Raw genomic sequence first — 21,830 nt, 5'->3', positions numbered from 1 at the left:
ATTTGGGATTCTAACTTTTTAAATCTTACTTTAACTTTTCTCTAATATTTCAATTTACCTACTCTAATTTTCCCTAAATTCAACTGGGAAATCACTTTTGCTTTGTTGTTGTTGATGTTGTCATGTGTAAACAGACTCAATGCAATCCTTATCAAATTACCAATGGAATTTTTCACAGAACTAGAACAGAAAATTTTACAGTTTGTATGGAAACACAAAAGACCCTGAATAGCCAAAGCAATCTTGAGAAAGAAAAAAGGAGCTGGAGGAATCAGGCTCCCTGACTTCAGACTATACTACAAAGCTACAGCCATCAAAACAGTATGATACTAGCACAAAAACAGAAATATAGACCAATGGAACAGGCTAGAAAGCCCAGAGATAAACTTATGCACCTATGGTCACCTAATCTATGACAAAGGAGGCAAGAATATACAATGAAGAAAAGACAGCCTCTTCAATAAGTGGTGCTGGGAAAACTGGACAGCTACATGTAAAAGAATGAAATTAGAACACTCCCTAACACCATACACAAAAATAAACTCAAAATGTATTAAATACCTGAATGTAAGGCCAGACACTATAAAACTCTTAGAGGAAAACATAGGAAAAGTACTCTTTGACATAAATTTCAGCAAGATCCTTTTTGACCCACCTCCTAGAGTAATGAAAATAAAAACAAAAATAAACAAATGGGACCTAATTAAACTTAAAAGCTTTTGCACAGCAAAACCATAAACAAGATGAAAAGACAACCCTCAGAATGGGAGAAAATATTTGCAAATGAAGCAACTGACAAAGGATTAATCTCCAAAATATACAAACAGCTCATGAAGCTCAATATAAAAAAACACACAAACTTGGACTTCCCCGGTGGCGCAGTTGTTAAGAATCTGCCTGCCAATACAGGGGACACGGGTTTGAGCCCTGGTCCGGGAAGATCCCACATGCCATGGAACAACTAAGCCCATGCACCACAACTACTGAACCTGCACTCTAGAGCCCACGAGCCACAACTACTGAGCCCATGTGCCACAACTACTGAAACCTGCGTGCCTAGAGCCCATGCTCCACAACAAGAGAAGCCACTGCAATGAGAAGCCTGCACACTGCAACAAAGAGTAGTCCCCACTCACCGCAACTAGAGAAAGCCCGTGCGCAGCAACGAAGACCCAGAGCAGCCAAAAATAAATAAATAAAATAAATAAATTTATTAAAACAAAAAACAAAAAACACACAACCCAATCAAAAAATGGGCAGAAGACCTAAACAGACATTTCTCCATAGAAGACATACAGATGGCCATCAAACACATGAAAAGATGCTCAGCATCACTAATTATCAGAGAAATGCAAATCAAAACTACAATGAGGTATCGCCTCACATGGGTCAGAACAGCCATCATTAAAAAGTGTATAAATAACCAATGCTAAAGAGAGTGTGGAGAAAAGGGAACCCTCTTGCACCATTGGTGGAAATGTAAGTTGATACAGCCGCTATGGAGAACAGTATGGGGGTTCCTTAAAAAACTAAAAATAGAACTACCATATGACCCAGCAATCCCACTCCTGTGCATATACCCAGAGAAAACCATAATTCAAAAAGACATGCACCCCAATGTTCACTGCAGCACTATTTACAATAGCCAGGACATGGAAGCAACCTAAATGTCCAACAACAGAGAAATGGATAAAGAAGATGTGGTACATATATGCAATGGAATATTACTCAGCCATAAAAAGGAACAAAACTGGGTCATTTGCAGAGATGTGGATGGACCTAGAAACTGTCATACAGAGTGAAGAAGTCAGAAAGAGAAAAACAAATATCATAAATTAATGCATATATGTGGAATCTAGAAAAATGGTATAGATCATCTTATTGGCAAAGCAGAAATAGAGACACAGACATAGAAAACAAATGTATGGACACCAAGGGAGGAAGGGGGGGTTGGGATGAATTGGGAGATTGGGATTGACATATATACATTATTGATACTATATATAAAATAGATAATGAGAACCTACAGTATAGCTCAGGGAACTCTACTCAGTGCTCTGTGGTGACCTAAATGAGAAGGAAATCCAAGAAAGAGGGGATATGTGTATAAGTATAGCTGATTCACTTTGCAGTACAGTAGAAACTAACACAACATTGTAAAGCAACTATACTCCAATAAAAATTAATTTAAAAAAACAACAAAAAATTATCACATTGTACACTTCAAATACCTTAAAATTTTATTTATCAGTTATACCTCAATGAAGCTGAAAATAAAAGAAAATGTAGACTGCAAAAATAATAATGAAACAATATTAAAGTTTAAAAATCTCTAGAGTCCCTCTTCTTTCATTTTTCAAACCAAACACACCACTTCCTATATTTTCCTCCTGCTGTCAAATTGAGTGCCATATTTTTGAGGGTGCTTTTGTGGTACGTTGATATCATGACACCCATAGGGTCTTGGGAAGTTATCATGAGTTTATGAGATATTCACTAGCTTGTAAATTCCATGAGGACAAGAGCTGGCTGTTTTGCTTACCACTGAGTTCTCTACATCTAGCTCAATGGCTTGTGGGCTGGGCTACTGCATTTTCATCAAAATGGATTGGGAAACAAGCAGCAATTTCCAGAGCAGCAAAGCATGAAAATGCCAACCATAGATTTAGAAATAATAATGCCTTTGAAGTCTGGAATTGTAGTTTGGAAGAAGCATTACAGTAAATCGGTAAAAAAGCTTAATAGCTTCAATTCTCCCAAATTGCTACATCCATTTCATTTCAATCATCTTTGACCTTCCTTTCCTATTCCCCACTCCAATTTTAAAGAAAGAAAACAATTCCATATGTCACTTTTTTCTCTAACTCCTTGTTTAAGAATTGGCAGTAAGTGCTAGGAAGCCAAGATTTGGCGTCTCTAAGAGTTAAAGTGGAAAAAAGCATGAAAAAAAAAAATCCATTTTCCCTAAACTCGTTGATCTTCCTGGGTTCCTACTGTCATCGGATTCTCCTCAGCAGGCTTCATCTCAGTCCATTGCCAACTAGTATGTATGGAGTCAGCATGCACATATAAATCACATTATGGTAGACGCAGAGGATATAAGTAGCTGAAAATAGTCTCCAAAGCTCAAATGAGATGCTGCAGGTTTGTGTCACCAAGTCACTAAAGAAAGCATTCCTGTAAAATGAAGGGGTAAGTTGAACAAAAAGTCAGAGTAGTGAGTCTTTTTCTTTTTTTTTCCTTTTATTTTTATTGTGCAAAAATTACAAAGGGGATATTAAGATTTTTCTCATCAGGGGATACTATGCTAAATATGTTGACACAAATACTCCAGTGTTTTGTTGTTTTGTTTTGGTTTAGTTTGGTTTCGGGTTTTCGCTCACATGTCGATGAATCAAAGAATAGAATCATCTCTGAGTGTAAGAGGAACTTTTGAGATCTCACCCTTAATTAATTTATCTATCAACATCAACGTGAAAGAACAGAGGGGAAAAAAAGTATACTTTTAAGAGTAAATAAAACTCTATTGAAGATGAATCTCAAATGCATTCTATTACATGAAAGAAGCCACACTCAAAATACTACCTGCTATATAATTCCATTCATGTAACATCCTGGAAAAAGCAATAGGATGGAGACAGAAAACAAACCAGTGGTGGCCTGGGGGTTGGTGTAGGAGCTGACGTAAAGGAGTAGGTGAGAATTTGGGGGCGTGGGGGGGGGCGATAGAAATGTTCTATGTCTTGTCCTTGTGGTCACGCAACTGCGTGCATCTATCAAAACTCGCAGAAATGTGCACTAAAAATGGCACATTTACTCTATTTGAATTATTCCATAATAAAAATAAAATGAGGGGACACAAGCATGCCAGCTTCTCCCTGAGGGGGTTGGGGAGTGAACGGAGCAGGTAGAGGAGGTGGAGGAGGACCCACACCAGCATCGTCATGATCACAGCTCTGAGGTGACAAACGTAGCTCATCTAGTTCTCACACCCATTGGCCCAAAGTTACAGACTGAGGAGGCTGCCAGCAAGGGTTTCAAACCCCAGTCTGTCTGACTCCAAACCCCCAGAGTTTCATCACGGTGCTACACTGCTTCCCCTATTCTGAGACCGGCCCTCGCAGTTCAGAAATGCACTGACTTCCCAGGACCTGTGGGGAAGGGCAGGGGAGCCCCACTCACACATGAGGAAACTACCAGAGAGTCATAACTCACCCAAGAGCCAGAGCGAGCTCTCAGACTCAGGTCTATCTGACCCTATAACACGTTTTCCTTGTTTCTGTTCTTGTGGTTTGCTTGTTTATTTTTGTTTTTATTCCTTCCAACACTTTTGTCTATAAAAGCTGAAAATTACAAAGGGAATATATGTCTATCATTTTTCATACTCATGCACACGAGGAACGCAAGTCTTGTTATTAAAGAGTTTCCAAATGTAGCTACTCTGAGCAGTTAATGATAATCCAATGCATTTGAATTAAATAAATAAACAATAAATTCACTTTATTAAAATTTGAAGATGTTGAGTGAATTAAAAACATGGCTTTTGGAACCAGATGGCCCAGGTTTGAAATGCCATTTAAGGCTTAGGAGCCAAACCTGGACAAATGTCTTAAACTCTCTGTGCCTCAGTTTCTACAACTGTAAAATAAAGATGATAACAGTACCAAACTCATAGAGTTGTCTTTGGTATTAAATTAGTTAATATGTATACAACACTCAGAACAGTGCATGGGATATATGGTAAAGAATTGGTACTTTTTTTATTTTTCTTTTATTTTTGGGGGGGTAAAAATGCAAAGATATAGAAGGATAAGGTATAAAAGATGATCAACTCCAACAACAAAATGTTGCTGCTTTCCTTCCTTCTTTCCTTTTCTGCTCTTACTTTCCTTCTTTTTCACACACACAAAAAAATGTTATAACCTAAAAGTGACCCAAAAAGAGCAACAAATAAAATCTTAAAAAAAAAAAATCCCCTGGCTCTTACATATAGTTCAATAATTCTAGGGGGTGAAAGAAGTATTAAAACTGGGGAAAATATAAAATTTCTTTAAGATAAAATCTTTCTTCGAGCCTACACACCTGTCCTGCTTATCATTAAATACTCAAAGCTAAATACTCTCAATATAGTCTATATTTATCAAAGTGTTATTGATTTCCAATTGTGCCAGATATTACAGGGACCATGCAGATCGGCTTTCAGAGACCTAAGTCACCTATTGGTCAAATCTTGGGAAATATCTAGACAGGAGGCTTTTTTTTTTTTAAGATTTAATTTTATTTATTTTTGGCTGTGTTGGGTCTTCGTTACTGCGCACGGACTTCCGCTAGTTGTGGCGAGCGGGGGCTACTCTTCGTTGCAGTGCATGGGCTTCTCCTTGCAGTGTCTCGTCTTGTTGCAGAGGATGGACTCTAGGCGCGCAGGCTTCAGTAGTTGTGGCACGTGGGCTCAGTAGTTGTGGCGCATGGGCTTTGTTGCTCCGCAGCATATGGGATGCTCCCAGACCAGAGATCGAACCCGTGTCCCCTGCAGTGGCAGGCAGATGCCTATCCACTGCACCACCAGGGAAGTCCAGGAGATGGGTTGCTTTTTTTTTTTTTTTAACATCTTTATTGGAGCATAATTGCCTTACAATGTTGTGTTTCTGCTGTATAACAAAGTGAATCAGCTATATGTATATATATATATATCCCCATATCCCTTCCCTCTTATGTCTCCCTCCCACCATCCCTATCCCACCCCTCTAGGTGGTCACAACGCACCGAGCTGAACTCCCTGTGCCATGCAGCTGCTTCCCACTAGCTATCTATTTTACATTTGGTAGTGTATGTACGTCCATGACACTCTCTCACTTCATCCCAACTTACCCTTCCCCCTCCCTATGTCCTCAAGTCCATTCTCTATGTCTGCATCTTTATTCCTGTCCTGCCCCTAGGGTCTTCAGAACCATTTATTTTTTTTAAGATTCCACATATATCTGTTAGCATACAGTATTTGTTTTTCTCTTTCTGACTTACTTCACTCTGTATGACAGACTCTAGGTCCATCCACCTCACTACAAATAACTCAATTTCGTTTCTTTTTATGGCTGAGTAATATTCCATTGTATATATGTGTCACATCTTCTTTATCCATTCATCTGTTGATGGACACTTAGGTTGCTTCCATGTCCTGGCTATTGTAAATAGTGCTGCAATGAACATTGCGATACATGAATCTTTTTGAATTATGGTTTTCTCAGGGTATATGCCCAGTAGTGGGATTGCTGGGTCGTATGGTAGTTCTGTTTTTAGTTTTTTAAGGAACTTCCATACTGTTCTCCATAGTGGCTGTTTCAATTTACATTCCCACCAACAATGCAAGAGGGTTCCCTTTTCTCTACACCCTCTCCAGCATTTATTGTTTGTAGATTTTTTGATGATGGCCATTCTGACTGGTGTGAGGTGATACCTCAATGTAGTTTTGATTTGCATTTCTCTCATGATTACTGATGTTGAGCATCCTTTCATGTGTTTGTTGGCAATCTGTATATCTTATTTGGAGAAAGGTCTATTTAGGTCTTCTGCCCATTTTTGGATTGCATTGTTTCTTTTTTTTTTGATATTGAGCTGCATGAGCTGCTTGTAAATTATGAAGATTAATCCTTTGTCAGTTGCTTCTTTTGTAAATATTTTCTCCCATTCTGAGGGTTGTTTTCTCGTCTTGTTTATGGTTTCCTTTGCTGTGCAAAAGCTTTTAAGTTTCATTAGGTCCCATTTGTTTATTTTTGTTTTTATTTCCATTTCTCTAGGAGGTGGGTCAAAAGGATCTTGCTGTGATTTATGTCATAGAGTGTTCTGCCTATGTTTTCCTCTAAGAGTTTTATAGTGTCTGGCCTTACATTCAGGTCTTGAATCCATTTTGAGTTTATTTTTGTGTATGGTGTTAGGGAGTGTTCTAATTTCATTCTTTTACATGTAGCTGTCCAGTTTTCCCAGCACCACTTATTGAAGAGGCTGTCTTTTCTCCATTATATATTCTCTTTATCAAAGATAAAGGTGATCACATGTGTGTGGGTTTATCTCTGGGCTTTCTATCCTGTTCCATTGATCTATGTTTCTGTTTTTGTGCCAGTACCATACTGTCTTGATTACTGTAGCTTTGTAGTATAGTCTGAAGTCAGGGAGCCTGATTCCTCCAGCTCCTTTTTTCGTTCTCAAGATTGCTTTGGCTATTTGGGGTCTTTTGTGTTTCCATACAAATTGTGAAATTTTCTGTTCTAGTTCTGTGAAAAACGTCATTGGTAGTTTGATAGGGATTGCATTGAATCTGTAGATTGCTTTGGGTAGTATAGTCATTTTCACAATGTTGATTCTTCCAATCCAAGATCATGGTATATCTCTCCATCTGTTTGTACCATATTTAATTTCTTTCATCAGTTTCTTATAGTTTTCTGCGTACAGATCTTTGGTCTCCTTAGGTAGGTTTATTCCTAGGTATTTTATTCTTTTTGTTGCAGTGGTAAATGGGAGTGTTTCCTTAATTTATCTTTCAGATATTTCTGCATTAGTGTATAGGAATGCAAGAGATTTCTGTGTGTTAATTTTGTATCCTGCTACTTTACCAAATTCATTGATTAGCTCTAGTAGTTTTCTGGTAGCATCTTTAGGATGTTGTATGTATAATATCATGTCATTTGCAAACAGTGACAGTTTTACTTCTTCTTTTCCGATTGGATTCATTTTATTTCTTTTTCTTCTCTGATTGCTGTGGCTAAAACTTCCACAACTATGTTGAATAATAGTGGTGAGAGTGGGCAACCTTGTCTTGTTCCTGATCTTAGTGGAAATGTTTTCAGTTTTTCACTGTTGAGAATAATGTTTGCTGTGGGTTTGTCATATATGGCCTTTATTATGTTGAGGTAAGTTCTCTCTATGCCTACTTTCTTTTCCCCCACCAGGGCCCCATTAAAAGAAATTTGAACTTTGCAAGCTTGGTTTCTCCTTTCTCAGTTCCCTCCCACAGATATAATTATTCCCCTGAAGAATAAGAAGTAAAGTTCCTGGACCATTTGTTGGGGTACTGGGTAATTTTAGAGCCAGAGCTCATTGACATTATATACTGTCACCAGCAAAGTCCTCAACTGTCCTTGATGATTTGGCTTTGGAATCCCTGCTCCTCTTGCTTTTTTTTTTTGTCCTCCGTTGAGCTCATGACTGCTTCTCCTGACAGCAGTGTGGTAAGACTTTACACAAACGGTGAATAAAAGATAAAAGATAAAACTAACAGATGTTTTATTTTCCCAAAAATGTGTTTCTGACTTATGTTTGTAACAAATTTAAAAATTTCAGAACAGTTTTAGATTTTCAGAATTATTGCAAAGATATTTCAGAGAGTTCCCATGTACACACACTCAGTTTTTACTATTATTAACATCTTACATTAGTAGGGTATATTTATTATAATTAATGAATCTACCTTGATAGATTATTATTAACTAAAGTCCATATTTAACTGAAATTTCCTCAGCTTTTCCCTAATGTTCTTTTTCCATTCCAGGAGCCAATGTACATGTACCACATGTACCTTTAGCTCTCTTGTCTCCTTCGGGTCCTCTTGACTGTTACACTTTCTCAGACTTTCCTTGTTTATGATGACCTTTGCAGAGTGCTGGTCAGGTATTTGTAGAACGTCCCTGAGTTAGAATTTGCCTGATGTATTTCTTAAGATTAGACTAGTACAGTGTCATTTGGGGCTGTTTTATTTTTCATCTTTCTGGCTTGATCTGTTCCTTTTAATTAGTCCCAATAATATGTTTCATATTTGGAAAGAAAATAAGGCTGTTAGGGGAATAATACTCTGATTTTTCTTAATCTGGAAACTGACTTGGAAGACCTAAAACTGTAGACTAAATGTTGGAAACCAGAGTTCAAAACACATTGGATTCTTGTATAATGTTATCAAATATAAATATCTATAGGCTAATACATGAATACACATAATTTTCTAAAAGTGAAATCACTTTTCTCTGGGGTTTATAAAGCCCTGATGATTCAATCAAAATACCTGCTTGGAGCATAACTATATTGTGTGTGTTTTCAACCTCACCAAAGAGCAGTCCTTAAAATCTGTCATTTTTCCTTGAATGGGAGAATTTTGGCTTCCCATTTGTGTAAGTAAATTTCATGACAACCTCTCCAGGAAAATTCACAGAGTAAACGGGACTGGTTTGCTCTGGCAGATGAACAGCTTCTCCACGCAACATCGCTTCAATGTGTTGTTTGTACTTCTCTCCTTACAGTTTCCTTTCCCATACGGAGTGAACATATTTTCACGCAAACAGAAATATGTTCATATCAATATTTGGTTGAGATTTTGTCACAATGTTCTCCCTTGGCATCTAATTAACTGCTGTTCAATAACAGACTTTCCATATTTACAGTGTCAACGAATGCTTGGGGAATTTTTTTTTTTTTTAGCCTTTAACAAAATAGTTTTATTAAATTAAACTGTCTGTAGGGAATACTCTGGAAAGCTCTTCCCCTGTCTCTCTCTCTCCCTCCTTCTCCCCTCCTCAGCACACACACACACTACTTTGTAAATAAATCTGAAAATGAAAAAAAATAGCCAATACTAGTAATATTTACATTGATTTTAAAATCCCAGCCCAGGTATGAAATTTGTGTGGAACCTTATTTACCAAGAGACTTGTGTTAGCCTTTGTCTTGCCACCAAGTTTCATCCTGGGCAAACTGGGTCCCTCACTCTCACTGGGGTTCATTTCCTATATTTGAATTTAGGAGGTTAGATGAGATGAATCCTGATTACTCTCCCCACACTAAAACTGCATGACATTTTATTACTTTATTTATAAACTTCCCATAGTACTAGTGGGGTGCTGATAAAGCTGCTCTTTGGAGGAGAAGCCCTGATTTACAGTATTTGCTAATTTCTATGGAGTAAATACTCCCATCATAGCCAATATCAAGCTACCAACATTTTAGCAACCAGCTTTCAAATTTCCAGGATATTTAAGATTCAGTTAGCATGGGATGGTACAAACTGGCTCCAACACAGCAATCAAGCAGCTGGTAATAATGACTAGGATTAAACTTCATTTGGAATTAAATTCCTTTTGGAAAAATAAAGTATATATATATATATATATATATATATATATATATCTCCTTTCTGATTCAACTAACATGATTCCAAGAGTGACAATATATTGTGTATATTCTAGAGAACCCCTTTCTTTCTATTCTCACTGCCACCATCTTAGTTTAGCCACCCCAAATTCAGGTTGTTACAGGAGTCACCGTAGCTGCCTGAATTAGTTTGGAGTCCTCAGAAGCAGAGCCTGATAAAAGGATTCAAATTCAGGTAGTTTATCTGGGAGGAGCTAGGAACACAGATATGGGAGAAGAAAAGCAAGATTCTATATTGACTGTGTCTTTTATATCTTTATCTGGTGCTTCAATGTCTAGGTTCTTGTGACTCTGGAGGGACTGCCCTCCCAGGGTTGGTCAATTCCTAAAGATTGTTAAGGACTCGCTCTTGAGCACCTTTCAAACACAAACCAACCAACCCAGAGTCCACACAGGAACCACCTCCTTTATCGGGCTCTCAAACACCAGGCCATTATTCACCTGCCCTAATAACCCAGGACCAGATACCAGACAACTAAGGGGCAGCCCCTATGCCTTAGCACCTGCTGAAATGATTCAAACTCGCCCACCCTAAAACTCCTTATCCTGCCTCATCTGTTCCTTCTCAAGGAAACCACAGTGAGGGCTCTTCCCCACAGATCCCCTCCCCTCCTGCCTCCTTCCCTGTTACTTTCCCCAGCCCCACCCCTTGATGGCACGGTGTGTCCCCTCCTCTTGGGAACCATGAGTCACAGGCTATTTTGTGATGGTGATATGTTGGCCTTCTCTTAATACACTATCTTATAAACAGAGTCGAAAGTGAAGGCAGTCACTAAAGCATATGTTATCAAGCCAATGGGAGCTTAATCCCACTTGGGGCCAGGGCAGAACACACACCTCAAAATGGCCCCCTTGAGGGGCAAGGGAATTGGGCTATTTATACACCAGATTCTGTTCATCAGTGGGGAAGGCATACTGAGGGAGGGACATTACTATCCTGTCTCTTCTGGTGGCAAAGCCAGCTCCAGAGACAAGAGAGAGCCCTTCAGACAAGAAACCAGGGGCTGCAGCTGAAAGCGAGGCTAGCCCTGAGGTGACACAGACAAGGCAATGTGAATGGACACCTCCCTGACCACAATCTCCCCTGACAGGCCCCCTAGGGATGTCATCGGAAGTTGCCTGAAACATTAGAGCCTGTTAATTCCAAAATATGTCACCTTCAACCAGTTGCAAAAATCCATGGTGACCAGGTTCTCCTAATGGCAAGTCCTTCTCCAGTGGTTAATGGAACACAGCCAAATCCCTCACAATCCTCTGGAAACATCATCTACCACCAGCACACTGACTCCTTCCTGAACTGACTACTTTTTTCTACTTCCTCGACAATATGGAAACTTCAGACCCTGCTGGAAATTAGCTCCGCTTTTGTTTTTTTGTTTTTTTTAATTTTGTAATATTTATTTTTAATTTTTATTGGAGTATAGTTGCTTTACAATGTTGCTGGAGTATAATTGCTTTACAATGTAGTTTCTGCTGTACAGCAAAGTGATTCAGTTATACATATACATATATCCACTCTTTTTAAGATTCTTTTCCCATATAGTCATTACAGAGTATTGAGTAGCGTTCCCTGTGCTATACAGTACGTGCTTATGGTTGCCAGGGGGGAAAGGGAGAGGGGATAAATTGGGAGATTAGGGTTGACATGTACACACTACTATATATAAAATAGACAACTCATAAGGAACTTAGCACCTTAAATTAGACCCATGTGAAAGCCTGCATGTACCTGCCAGCCGTGCAGCCCAGAGAAGACCAGGGTCACCTTGTGCCCTCCTTTTCTTGCTTCTGTAACAGCCCTGACCCCACACTCTTATGTGTCCCAAGTTTATCTGAATCCCTACCTCAGTCCTTCCCTCTGTCCTTTGAGCAATCTGACTTCCAAATGTTTCCCGCACTCTGAACAGGCAACCTGAAAGGATGCTGCTTCCAGGAACTGTCTATCCGTCTATTACCCTGTCTCGTGTCTCCTACATTAAATACTTGCTGGATGAATGAACACACCCACAGCAATGAAAAGCCAGAGATCAATGTTTATCCTGACTCCTGGTAACTACTTCCAGCTCTCCACTGAAGCCCTTCCTCCTCTGTGCCATCAGTTTCCCCCTTTTCTAGACTAATATCTAGTCATTTCTCCACATAACCCTAAAGACTTTGCACAGTCTTTCTCCCTCCCCCCAAGGTTTGGCCAGGAACAAGATTGGTTATCGTGGTGGCTTGTCTCCAAGATGACGACCAATGATTTTCATTCCTGTGAAAGCACACTGATTGTCCCAGCAAGGGGAGTAGTCTAATTGCCCTCCTCTTGAATCTCAACTTGGCCCCGTGATTTGCTTTCACTAATAGAATACAAGTGATATTCTGGGAGTTCTAGAGCCTTATCCACAAGAGGCCATGCAGCTTCCATTTTTCTTCTCTTGTGATCTGGCCACCATGTAAAAAAGCTTGAGCTAGATTCATAACTGATGAGACATCACATGGAGAGAGAGAGGTTAGGCGATCCCCAGTCATTCTAGAACCAGACGAGTTTCCAGACGTGAGTGAGACCATCTTGGATATTTCCAAGCTGATTTGCAACCACAGGAGGATTCCAGTGAACCACTTGGAGCAGAAGAACTGCTCAGGTGATCACAATCAACACATAGAATTATGAGAAATAATAAAATTGTTACTTGTAAGCCACTAAATTTGGGGATTCATTACTATATAGCAATAGATAACAGTTTCTTTGGTTCCCTCTCTTAACTCCCTACTCTGCCCATCATTTATTTTACTAATAAAAAATAAATCTAATCATTAAAAAAAGGAATGACTTACAATAACAGAACTCTGTTAATAGAATCTGGTGACTAGATCACTGGTGAATGTATAGTGACTTCATAACAAGGCACTGCTTTTTAAAAAAGTCATCAGTGCTAGCTAGTAGCAATAGCCCAAAATGGAGCCCTCCCCAAAGCTCATCAACAATAGAATGGTTAATAAATTGTGGTATATTTGAATAATGGTATAATTAAATAATACAGCAATGAGAACTGACTACACGCAACAATATGAGTGAATTTCACAAAGATATTGTTGAGTGAATGAAGCAAAAAAGAAAAGAGTACATACTGTATTATTTAACTCATCTGAGGACAAAAACGGGCAATTCTCGGCTATACTCATAGAAGTCAGAATTGCATTTACCCCTTAGGAGGAAGTAGGTCTGGGAGGGAGCCTGAGGGTAGCTTTTAGGATGATGGTAATTTCTGCTTCTTGATCTGGGCACTGACTGGACAAGTGTGTTTAGCTTGTGAGAATTCATTAAGCTATAGACTTCTTTTAACCTTTCATTTTTTATTGAATTATAGTTGATTTACAATATTATATAAGTTTCAAGTGTACAACATAGTGATTCATAGTTTTTAAAAGTTATATGCCATTTATAGTTATTACAAAATATTGGCTATGTTCCCTGTGCTGTACAATATATCCTTGTAGCTTATTTATTTTATACATCGTAGTTTGTACCTCTTAATCCCCTGCCCCTATCTTGTCCCTCCCCTCTTCCCTCTACCCATTGGTGATCACTAGTTTGTTTTCTACATATATGAGTTTGCTTCTTTTTTTAATATTCATTAGTTTGTTATATTTTTTAGATTCCACATATAAGTGATATTATACAGTTTGCCTTTCTCCACCTGACTTATTTCACTAAGTATAATACCCTCCAAGTTTATCCATGTTATTGCAAATGGCAAAATTTCATTCTTTTGTATGGCTGAATAGCATTCCATTGTTGGTGGACACTTAGGTTACTTCCATATTTTGGCTGTTGTAAATAATGCTGCTATGAACATTGGGGTGCATGTATCTTTTTGGATTAGCGTTTTCATTTTTTTCGGATATATACCCAGGAGTGGAATTGCTATCTTATATAGTATTTCTATTTTTAGCTTTTTGAAGAACCTCCACACTGTTTTCCATAGTGGCTGCACCAATTTGGTCCCATTTGTTTATTTTTCTTTTGTTTCCATTGCCTTAGGAGACAGATCAAAACAAAATATTGCTACTACTTATTTCAACGAGTGTTCTGCCTGTTTTCTTCCAGGAGTTTTATGGTTTCCAGTCTTACATTTAGGTCTTTAATCCATTTTGAATTTATTTTTGCATGTGGTGGGAGAAAATGTTCGAATTTTATTCTTTTAGATATAGCTGTCCTGTCTTCCCAGGTCATCTATTCCTGAAATTGCTCAGCCAGCAGTGTTCATGGAGCAAGTGTGAGGAGTGATGTGGGGGTAGGGGGAGCAATCTGCACTAAACCAAGGCAGGTGTCGTTGATTCCTAAATAGTCCCAACACCAGAAGTCGCCTAACATGGGCTTTGGTTTTGTTAAAAAGTGCACTCTTTAAGGAGAACATTTTTTAAAGTTTTATTGGAGTATATTTGATTTACGTTGTATTTGTTTCAGAAGTACAGCAAAGTGATTCAGTTATACATACATCCATTCTTTTTCAGATTCTTTTCTCATATAGGTTATCACAGAATATTGAGCAGAGTTCTCTGTGCTATGCAGTGGGTCCTTGTTCATTATCTATTTTATACATAGTAGTGTGTAGCTGCATAGTAGTGTGTATCTGTTAATCCCAACCTCCTAATTTATCCCTCCCCGCCACCTTTCCCCTTTGGTAACCATAATTTTGTTTTTGATGTCTGTAAGTCTGTTTCTGTTTTGTAAATAAGTTCATTTGTATCATTTTTTAAAATTAGATTCCAGGGCTTCCCTGGTGGCACAGTGGTTAAGAATCCGTCTGCCAATGCAGGGGACACGGGTTCGAGCCCTGGTCCGGGAAGATCCCACATGCCGTGGAGCAACTAAGCCCGTGCACCACAACTGCTGAGCCTGAGCTCTAGAGCCCGCATGCCACAACTACTGAAGCCTGCGTGCCCTAGAGCCTGTGCTCCACAGCAAGAGAGGCCACTGAAATGAGAAGCCTGAGCACGAAGGGTGGCCCCCACTTACCACAACTAGAGAAGGCCCACGTGCAGCAACAAAGACCCAATGCAGCCAAATAAATAAATAAATAAATAAATAAATTAGATTCCACATATGAGTGATAGCCTATGATATTTGTCTTTCTCTGACTTACTTCACTTAGTATGACAATCTGTAAGTCCATCCATGTTGCTGCAAATGGCATTATTTCATTCTTTTTTATGGCTGAGTAGTATTCCATTATATATATATGTACCACATCTTCTTTATGCATTCATCTGTCGATGGACATTTAGGTTGCTTCTATGTCTTGGCTATTGTGAATAGTGTTGCAATGAACATTGTAGTGTATGTATGTTTTCTGATTACGGTTTTTTCCAGATACATGCCCAGGAGTAGGACTGCTGGATCATATGGTAGCTCTATTTTTCATTTTTTAAGGAACCTCCATACTGTTCTCCATAGTGGTTGTACCAATTTACATTCCCACCAACAGTGAAGGAGGTAAGGAGAACATTTAAATGATATCATCCACTTGGAATACAACCTATGTCTAGGCTGCTCCTTAAAGAAAATTCCTATTCATTCTTTAATTCACTGTTTGCACCTACTGAAGGCACCAGCAAAGTCGTGAATATGAAGGTTCTGCTTGTCAATGTACAAGGTCAGAAAATAGTTGGATTTAATAACAAGAGATTCTAATCCATTGCAGAAAACTCAGCTAAGCTGCCACTGGTGGTGCTTCAGTCCCCTTTTTGCACAGGTAGAGCTAAAAGAGCATCCTCTTTTCTCCATCAAGTTTGCTATTGACTGGTCTTTGCCTGGTTCCCCAAATGCAATCTCACTTATGTAATATGAAAAGTAAGTTTGATTTTTTTTTAACCAGCATCAGATAAGATAGCTATTAAAAAGTCACTAGACAGGAAATTGAAGCTAAGAATTCTAACAAGTGGCTTGTTAGTGAAGAATGTCCTGGCTGAAGTAAGGAGCAGGCTTGTCACTTTTTACTCCCATCCTCTGAGGATAATAAGTAAGGAGGACAAAATGAGTGCAGCCCTCCTGGGTCTCCCCTTAAGAGTTTAAAAGCAAAATATTGATTTTGAGTTACCCTGCTTCAACTCAGCTTTGCTCTCATGATATTTTTATTCCCTTGTAGATTCCTGGGTCCATTTGTTGCAGATTTTAAAAAGTAAATCACTGGTGAATCTGTGCTGTGTCCATGTAACATTTCTGCACCTAAAAATATGGTCAATTGACACCTTAAAGGTTTCTGAGCAGCTCTAACTCTTAGTGACATCTCCAGTTGCATGCCCAGTACGTTCAAAACAGATAAAGTGGATGAATTGATTTTAGTTGTATAAAACCCTTGACAAAATCTCTTTGTGGCCATCTATGCAGTCTCTTGATGATTTATAAGGAATTTGCTTATGACACAAATGTGATCCTTCCACTCTTTTCCATTTTGTTTTTCAACTGGGTCCACAGTGAATTTCCTGATGCCAAGAGACCAATGCAGAATAGTCTTCAGTACCCAGTGGCAGCCATGGAATCTTTACGAATTTGTATTAAGAGACAACACTAGAATTGTGACGCAGATAATTATCAGTATTATTATCCATAGAGTATTGAACTGGACCAATCAGGTTCATAAATTCTAGCTACTATTTTAAATGAGCTTTCTTCTGTCGTATACAAAATTTGTAGACTAAATTCTGACTAGTGGAAGCTGGAGGAAAGCATACCAACATTCATCCTAAATGAAGTTTAGACACACTTCTTAGGGTTTCTTGGAAAGAGTTAAGAGGATTTTAAATTATAGGATAAATCTAAATTCTTAGAGGATAAGTCTAAATTCTGGATCTTCATTTAAATTTCTCAGAAAGAATTTCCTAATTTTATTAATAGTTTCATAAGCATCCAAAGGAGTGAATTTCTTTTATGGACTCTTCTAACAATAGATCTCACCTTCTTCCTCTGCAAGGGGAGGTTTAGGAAGTCTCCAAAATGCTTTGATTTTAAACCCCAAATGTGGAAGATTGCTCCTGGCTGTGCTACAGGGCTGCTAGGTGGCCTTGATAATTTACTTTCACTCAGGTGTTTTATACCTCTGGATTTCCCTCTATAAAATGAATGTCAGCACATTCCTATGAGACAAATATCTCTCCGTAGAGATGCTGCTAAAGTCCGAAAAGGTAAAAATCCACTTGTTCAATAACACGTTTCAAGACATTTATGCAGGGAGCTTAATAAAGAGATAAGCAAGATACAGATCATGGTGAGATACAGGCAAGGAAGCAATGGTCAAAATGCAAATATATGAGGAGAGAAACACAAGAGACTCCACTAATCCAGCTGCAGGAGCAGGGGTGGGGGATGTCAGAGAAAGCTCCCAAAAGAGGTGACATTTGAGCCAAATATTGAACAATGGGTAAGAGCTCACCAAGGGCCAAAAGGGCACACGAGTCTCCTAGGGCTGCCCTGACAAGCAACCACAAACTGGGTGGCTTAGAACAATGGAAATGTATTGTCTCCAAGTTCTGAAACCAGACGTCCAAAGCCAAGGTTTCAGCAGCGTCGCGCTCCCTCCTAAGGCTCTAGGGGAGGATTTGTTCCGAGTCTCTCTCCTCGCTTCTGGTAGTTCCTTGGCTTGTGGCAGTATCACTCCAATCTTCAACGTGATGTTCTCCCCATGTGCACGTCTCTGTGTCCAAATTTCCTCTTTCTCTAAGGACACAAAGGGCACTTTGGATTAGGGGCCCATGTACTTCCGTGTCATCATATCTTAACTAATTACATCTGCAATTAACCTATTTCCAAATAAGGCCGCTCCTGCAGGTATGGGGGTTAGGACTTAAATATATGAAGGGGGTGACCTGTAAAGAGGGGAAGGGCCAGCTAGGCCAAGTCAGGGCCTGTACAGTCACCGGTCACCAAGGGAGGACTCCAAGTGGGGCTCAAGTGCACACTGGGCAGAGTGAGAGGGAACCCAGTAGAGTCAGATCACAGAGGCCTCTGAGGCCTTTTATCCCAAAGATCATGGGAAGCCCAGGAGAATTCAAATCAGAGGAATGACATAATCAGGTTTTTCTGTTTAAAAAGAGTTTTCCAGCTTTAGAATGGAAGAGGGATTGAAAGGGGCAGAGGAGAGGCAGAGAGAGAATTTGGGAGCCCTTAGCAGAAGTTAAGGGAAAAAAATGGTAGCTCATGACTATCTTATGAACTATTTCATTAGTTTAATTATTTAATTAATAACATATTTCCTCATAAGACTAATTCTCTAAAAAGTGGGTTACTCTCATCATCAAGTTAAGGTCTGACTGTGTGCCTGGTGTGGTACTAGGTTATGAGGCTATGGGTCATAATTTACACGCAGATATTTATGTCATGGATATGTGATAGATACCTATGTATAAATTATGAAGCACATAAACATGTTGAGAAGACACTGTTACCTAAATTAAACAAATACAGAACAAAATACATTAGAGAGAAAATAAAAGTCAAATACCAAAACAGTAAGTGTTGGTAACAGTGAAAATCGCAGGAAAGGCTTCTGGAGGATGTTGGGTCTTAAAAGTTAACTAGAATTTAGATAAAACAGAAAGAAACTGAGCTTATGTTTTGACCTCTCATTTCAAAACAAGTTATTACTCTCTTTACCCGCCAGGGGATGAACTAAGAACTCCTAACAATGGTGAGATTAAGAATGGAAGGGCCATCGTAGCACGCACTCTGAAACTCTTTATTTTATAAACTGCTTTGAATTTCTGTGACTCCACGTGAGAAGATCTACATGGTGTCAAATGCCTTGACTCCACCTTTAACACTGTAACTGGCTAGATGGAGAAAAGTCAGGGGGCATTTCAGGGCAAGAACAGAATCACCAGACAGAGGTACACTATTCACTAATGCCAATCTGAATGTCATGTAAAGAAAACCGAAGAGTCATACAGCCCTCTGACCAGAGGTCAGGAAAGCTGGGGTCATGTCCTGGCACTGTCCACAGCTTTGTGAAACTGGTTTACCCATTCATTTAAATGTTGAGAGCTGGAGGGCAAGCTGGTTATGGTCAAAGATGGCCTGAGGCCTAACTTGCTCTGGCTCTGTGTTTGGGGTTGACTTTAATCTTGAACGTGACATTTTTTTTTTAAGTATACTTTTTTAAAAAATAAATTTATTTTATTATTTTTTTAAATTAATTTATTTTTGGCTGCATTGGGTCTTTGTTGATGCGCATGGGCTTTCTCTATTTGTGGCAAGCAGGGGCTACTCTTTGTTGCAGTGTGTGGCCTTCTCACTGTGGTAGCTTCTCTTGTTGCGGAGCATGGGCTGTAGGTACGCAGGATTCAGCAGTTGTGGCACGTGGGCTCAGTAGTTGCAGCTTGCGGGCTCTAGAGTGCAGGCTCAGTAGCTGTGGAGCACGGGCTTAGTTGCTCCGTGGCATGTGGGATCTTCCCAGACCAGGGATCGAAACCACATCCCCAGCATTGGCAGGCAGATTCTTAACCACTGCACCACCAGGGAAGTCCCTTAACATGACTTTTTGAAAGGCCTCAGAATCCAGTTTCTTCTGGTTCATTCAGATATGATAGAGTTTGTGTTGCCCTGAGATGAAAAATAAATTCCTGGGCTTGGGGTAGGGGGGACAGCAGTGCCTTAGGCAAGATTAGTCCTCCTCTGAGTCTCACCCTCAGCAGCCCAATATTACCTTAACTGATCAGAGCAAAGAGGGCCGTGAGATCTTGTAGCACCATCCCCGCTCTCCCTCTTGCCTCACATTCTGGAAATAGCTCCTGCCCTTTGTGGATTGGTGCCTTTTACTCCTTAGATCCAGTGGCTTACAACCAACTTTGGTGTCTTCCTCCCAAAGAAGCCCTTTCCCCATTCCTGCCAGAAATCAGCAGAGAAGTCAAGGAAAATGGAACTGAGCCAGAAATGTCAATTCTCGTTCTTTGGCCAAATGATGACAAAAAGCCAAGGGCTTTATTCTCAGAAGCTGTTTAATGGAAAGGAGAAAGAGAGGTTTTAAAAGCATGAGGAGGTTCTGAGAATTGGGGAGATTTTGCTTGAAATTTTGACATTACATATTGTTCTTCTAACTCGAGTCCCCCATGACCTTGCAGGGTCCTATGGAGTTTCTCCATGAATTTTGAGGAAATGTTCTAATTATAATCCGTACTCTCCAGAGAGACTTACAGGCAAAGTGAACCATACCTGAGGGAATGTTATGAGTAAGACTCAAGAACTTCAAGTTCCACTGATGCTGAAAACTCAGCCTCTGTGCACCGGTGCCAAACTGAATCTCAGAGTTCTGGGTGAAGTAGAAGAGAATAGCTTTATTGATTTGCCAGGCAAAGAGGGACACAGTGGGCTTCTGCCCTGAAAACTGTGTGTCCCCACCCAGGAGGATTTGGTGAGGAGTTTTATAGCAAAGGTTCAAGGGTGGGGTTGTGGATAAGATTAGGGTGTGTACACAGCCTGCACTCCTTTAACCTGGCCTCAGGTGATCTTCTGATCAGCTTCTGGGGTGCCTTTAATCTGGCCTCAGGTGGTCTTCTCTGGAATGAAGAATGCCAACATCCTCCATTTGTTGGGGGTTTTAGTTCTGTAAAGAGCTCAAAGATATTGTTATGTGTATCCCTTGAGGGAGAACCAGGACCCTGCCCCAAGGCTGCACTATTGTTTCTTGACTGCTCCTCCCTTGTCTCTGCATCCCCTCCCTTCCCTGATTAACAACTGTTTGAACCTGCCCTTTGGGACTCAGGGAAGGTCATGGAGGCTGGAGTCTGTTCCCGACAAACAAGGAACGGGGGACACGGAAAGGCTTCCATGCCCAGGAGCCCCACAGGGTCCTGCTGGGTTTCCTTACCAAGAAAATGTGGGAGGAAAGGGTAAAGGAGACAAAAGACAGTAACCAGAACAAGGGGGTATTTTCAAGGGTTTCTTCTTGGAGCTGAAACTCCATTAAATATCACCTTTGTTTGCAATATAACTTCTGAGTTCAAAAAAGCTCCCTTTGAGGGTATTCCCTGGCGGTGCAGTGGTTAGGACGCCAGGCTTCCATGGCAGGGGATGTGGGTTTGATCCCTGGTCAAGGAAGCTGAGCAGTGCAGCAAAAAAAAAAAAAAAAAAAAAGCTACCTTTGAGATTTTCCCCTCCTTCATAACCCTTGAACTACATTTAAGTCCACAGGAAGCCTCTGTGTTTCTGATGGTATTTGGTCTAAGGCTGCCAGCTTGGGAAAACCTTTGTACCTTATTGATGACTTAGGCAACACTGAGAATTAATGATGCATTGGGTGGAGTGTAAATGTTATAAAAGAGTGATTTTAAATATTCAAATTTGTATTGCTGATTTAAAAAAATTTTTTTGCAATGGTCAAAAAACATGATCTTGCCATTTCAACTATTTTGGAAGCTAAAAAGAAATTTGAGGTTTTCTTTATGAACAATTTTTATAAAATTTCTTCAAACTCTTGAAATGTCCTACTCCATAACTTTGAAAGTTAATATTAAGTTTCTACCATCTAATTGTTATATTTGGTCCATTGTCTATTGTGAGGCTAAAAATGAAAACCAAGTATTTAGTTTGTAGTTCTCTCTCTACGCCTGTGCCAATCAGATCTTTTTTAGAGAGAAAAGACATAGAAGTTTAATAGCTATTCTTA

This window comes from Balaenoptera physalus (assembly GCF_965194825.1).
Source record: "Balaenoptera physalus genome assembly, chromosome: 11".
NCBI classification, from domain to species: domain Eukaryota; kingdom Metazoa; phylum Chordata; class Mammalia; order Artiodactyla; family Balaenopteridae; genus Balaenoptera; species Balaenoptera physalus.
Note: the sequence above shows the minus strand (reverse complement) of the source record.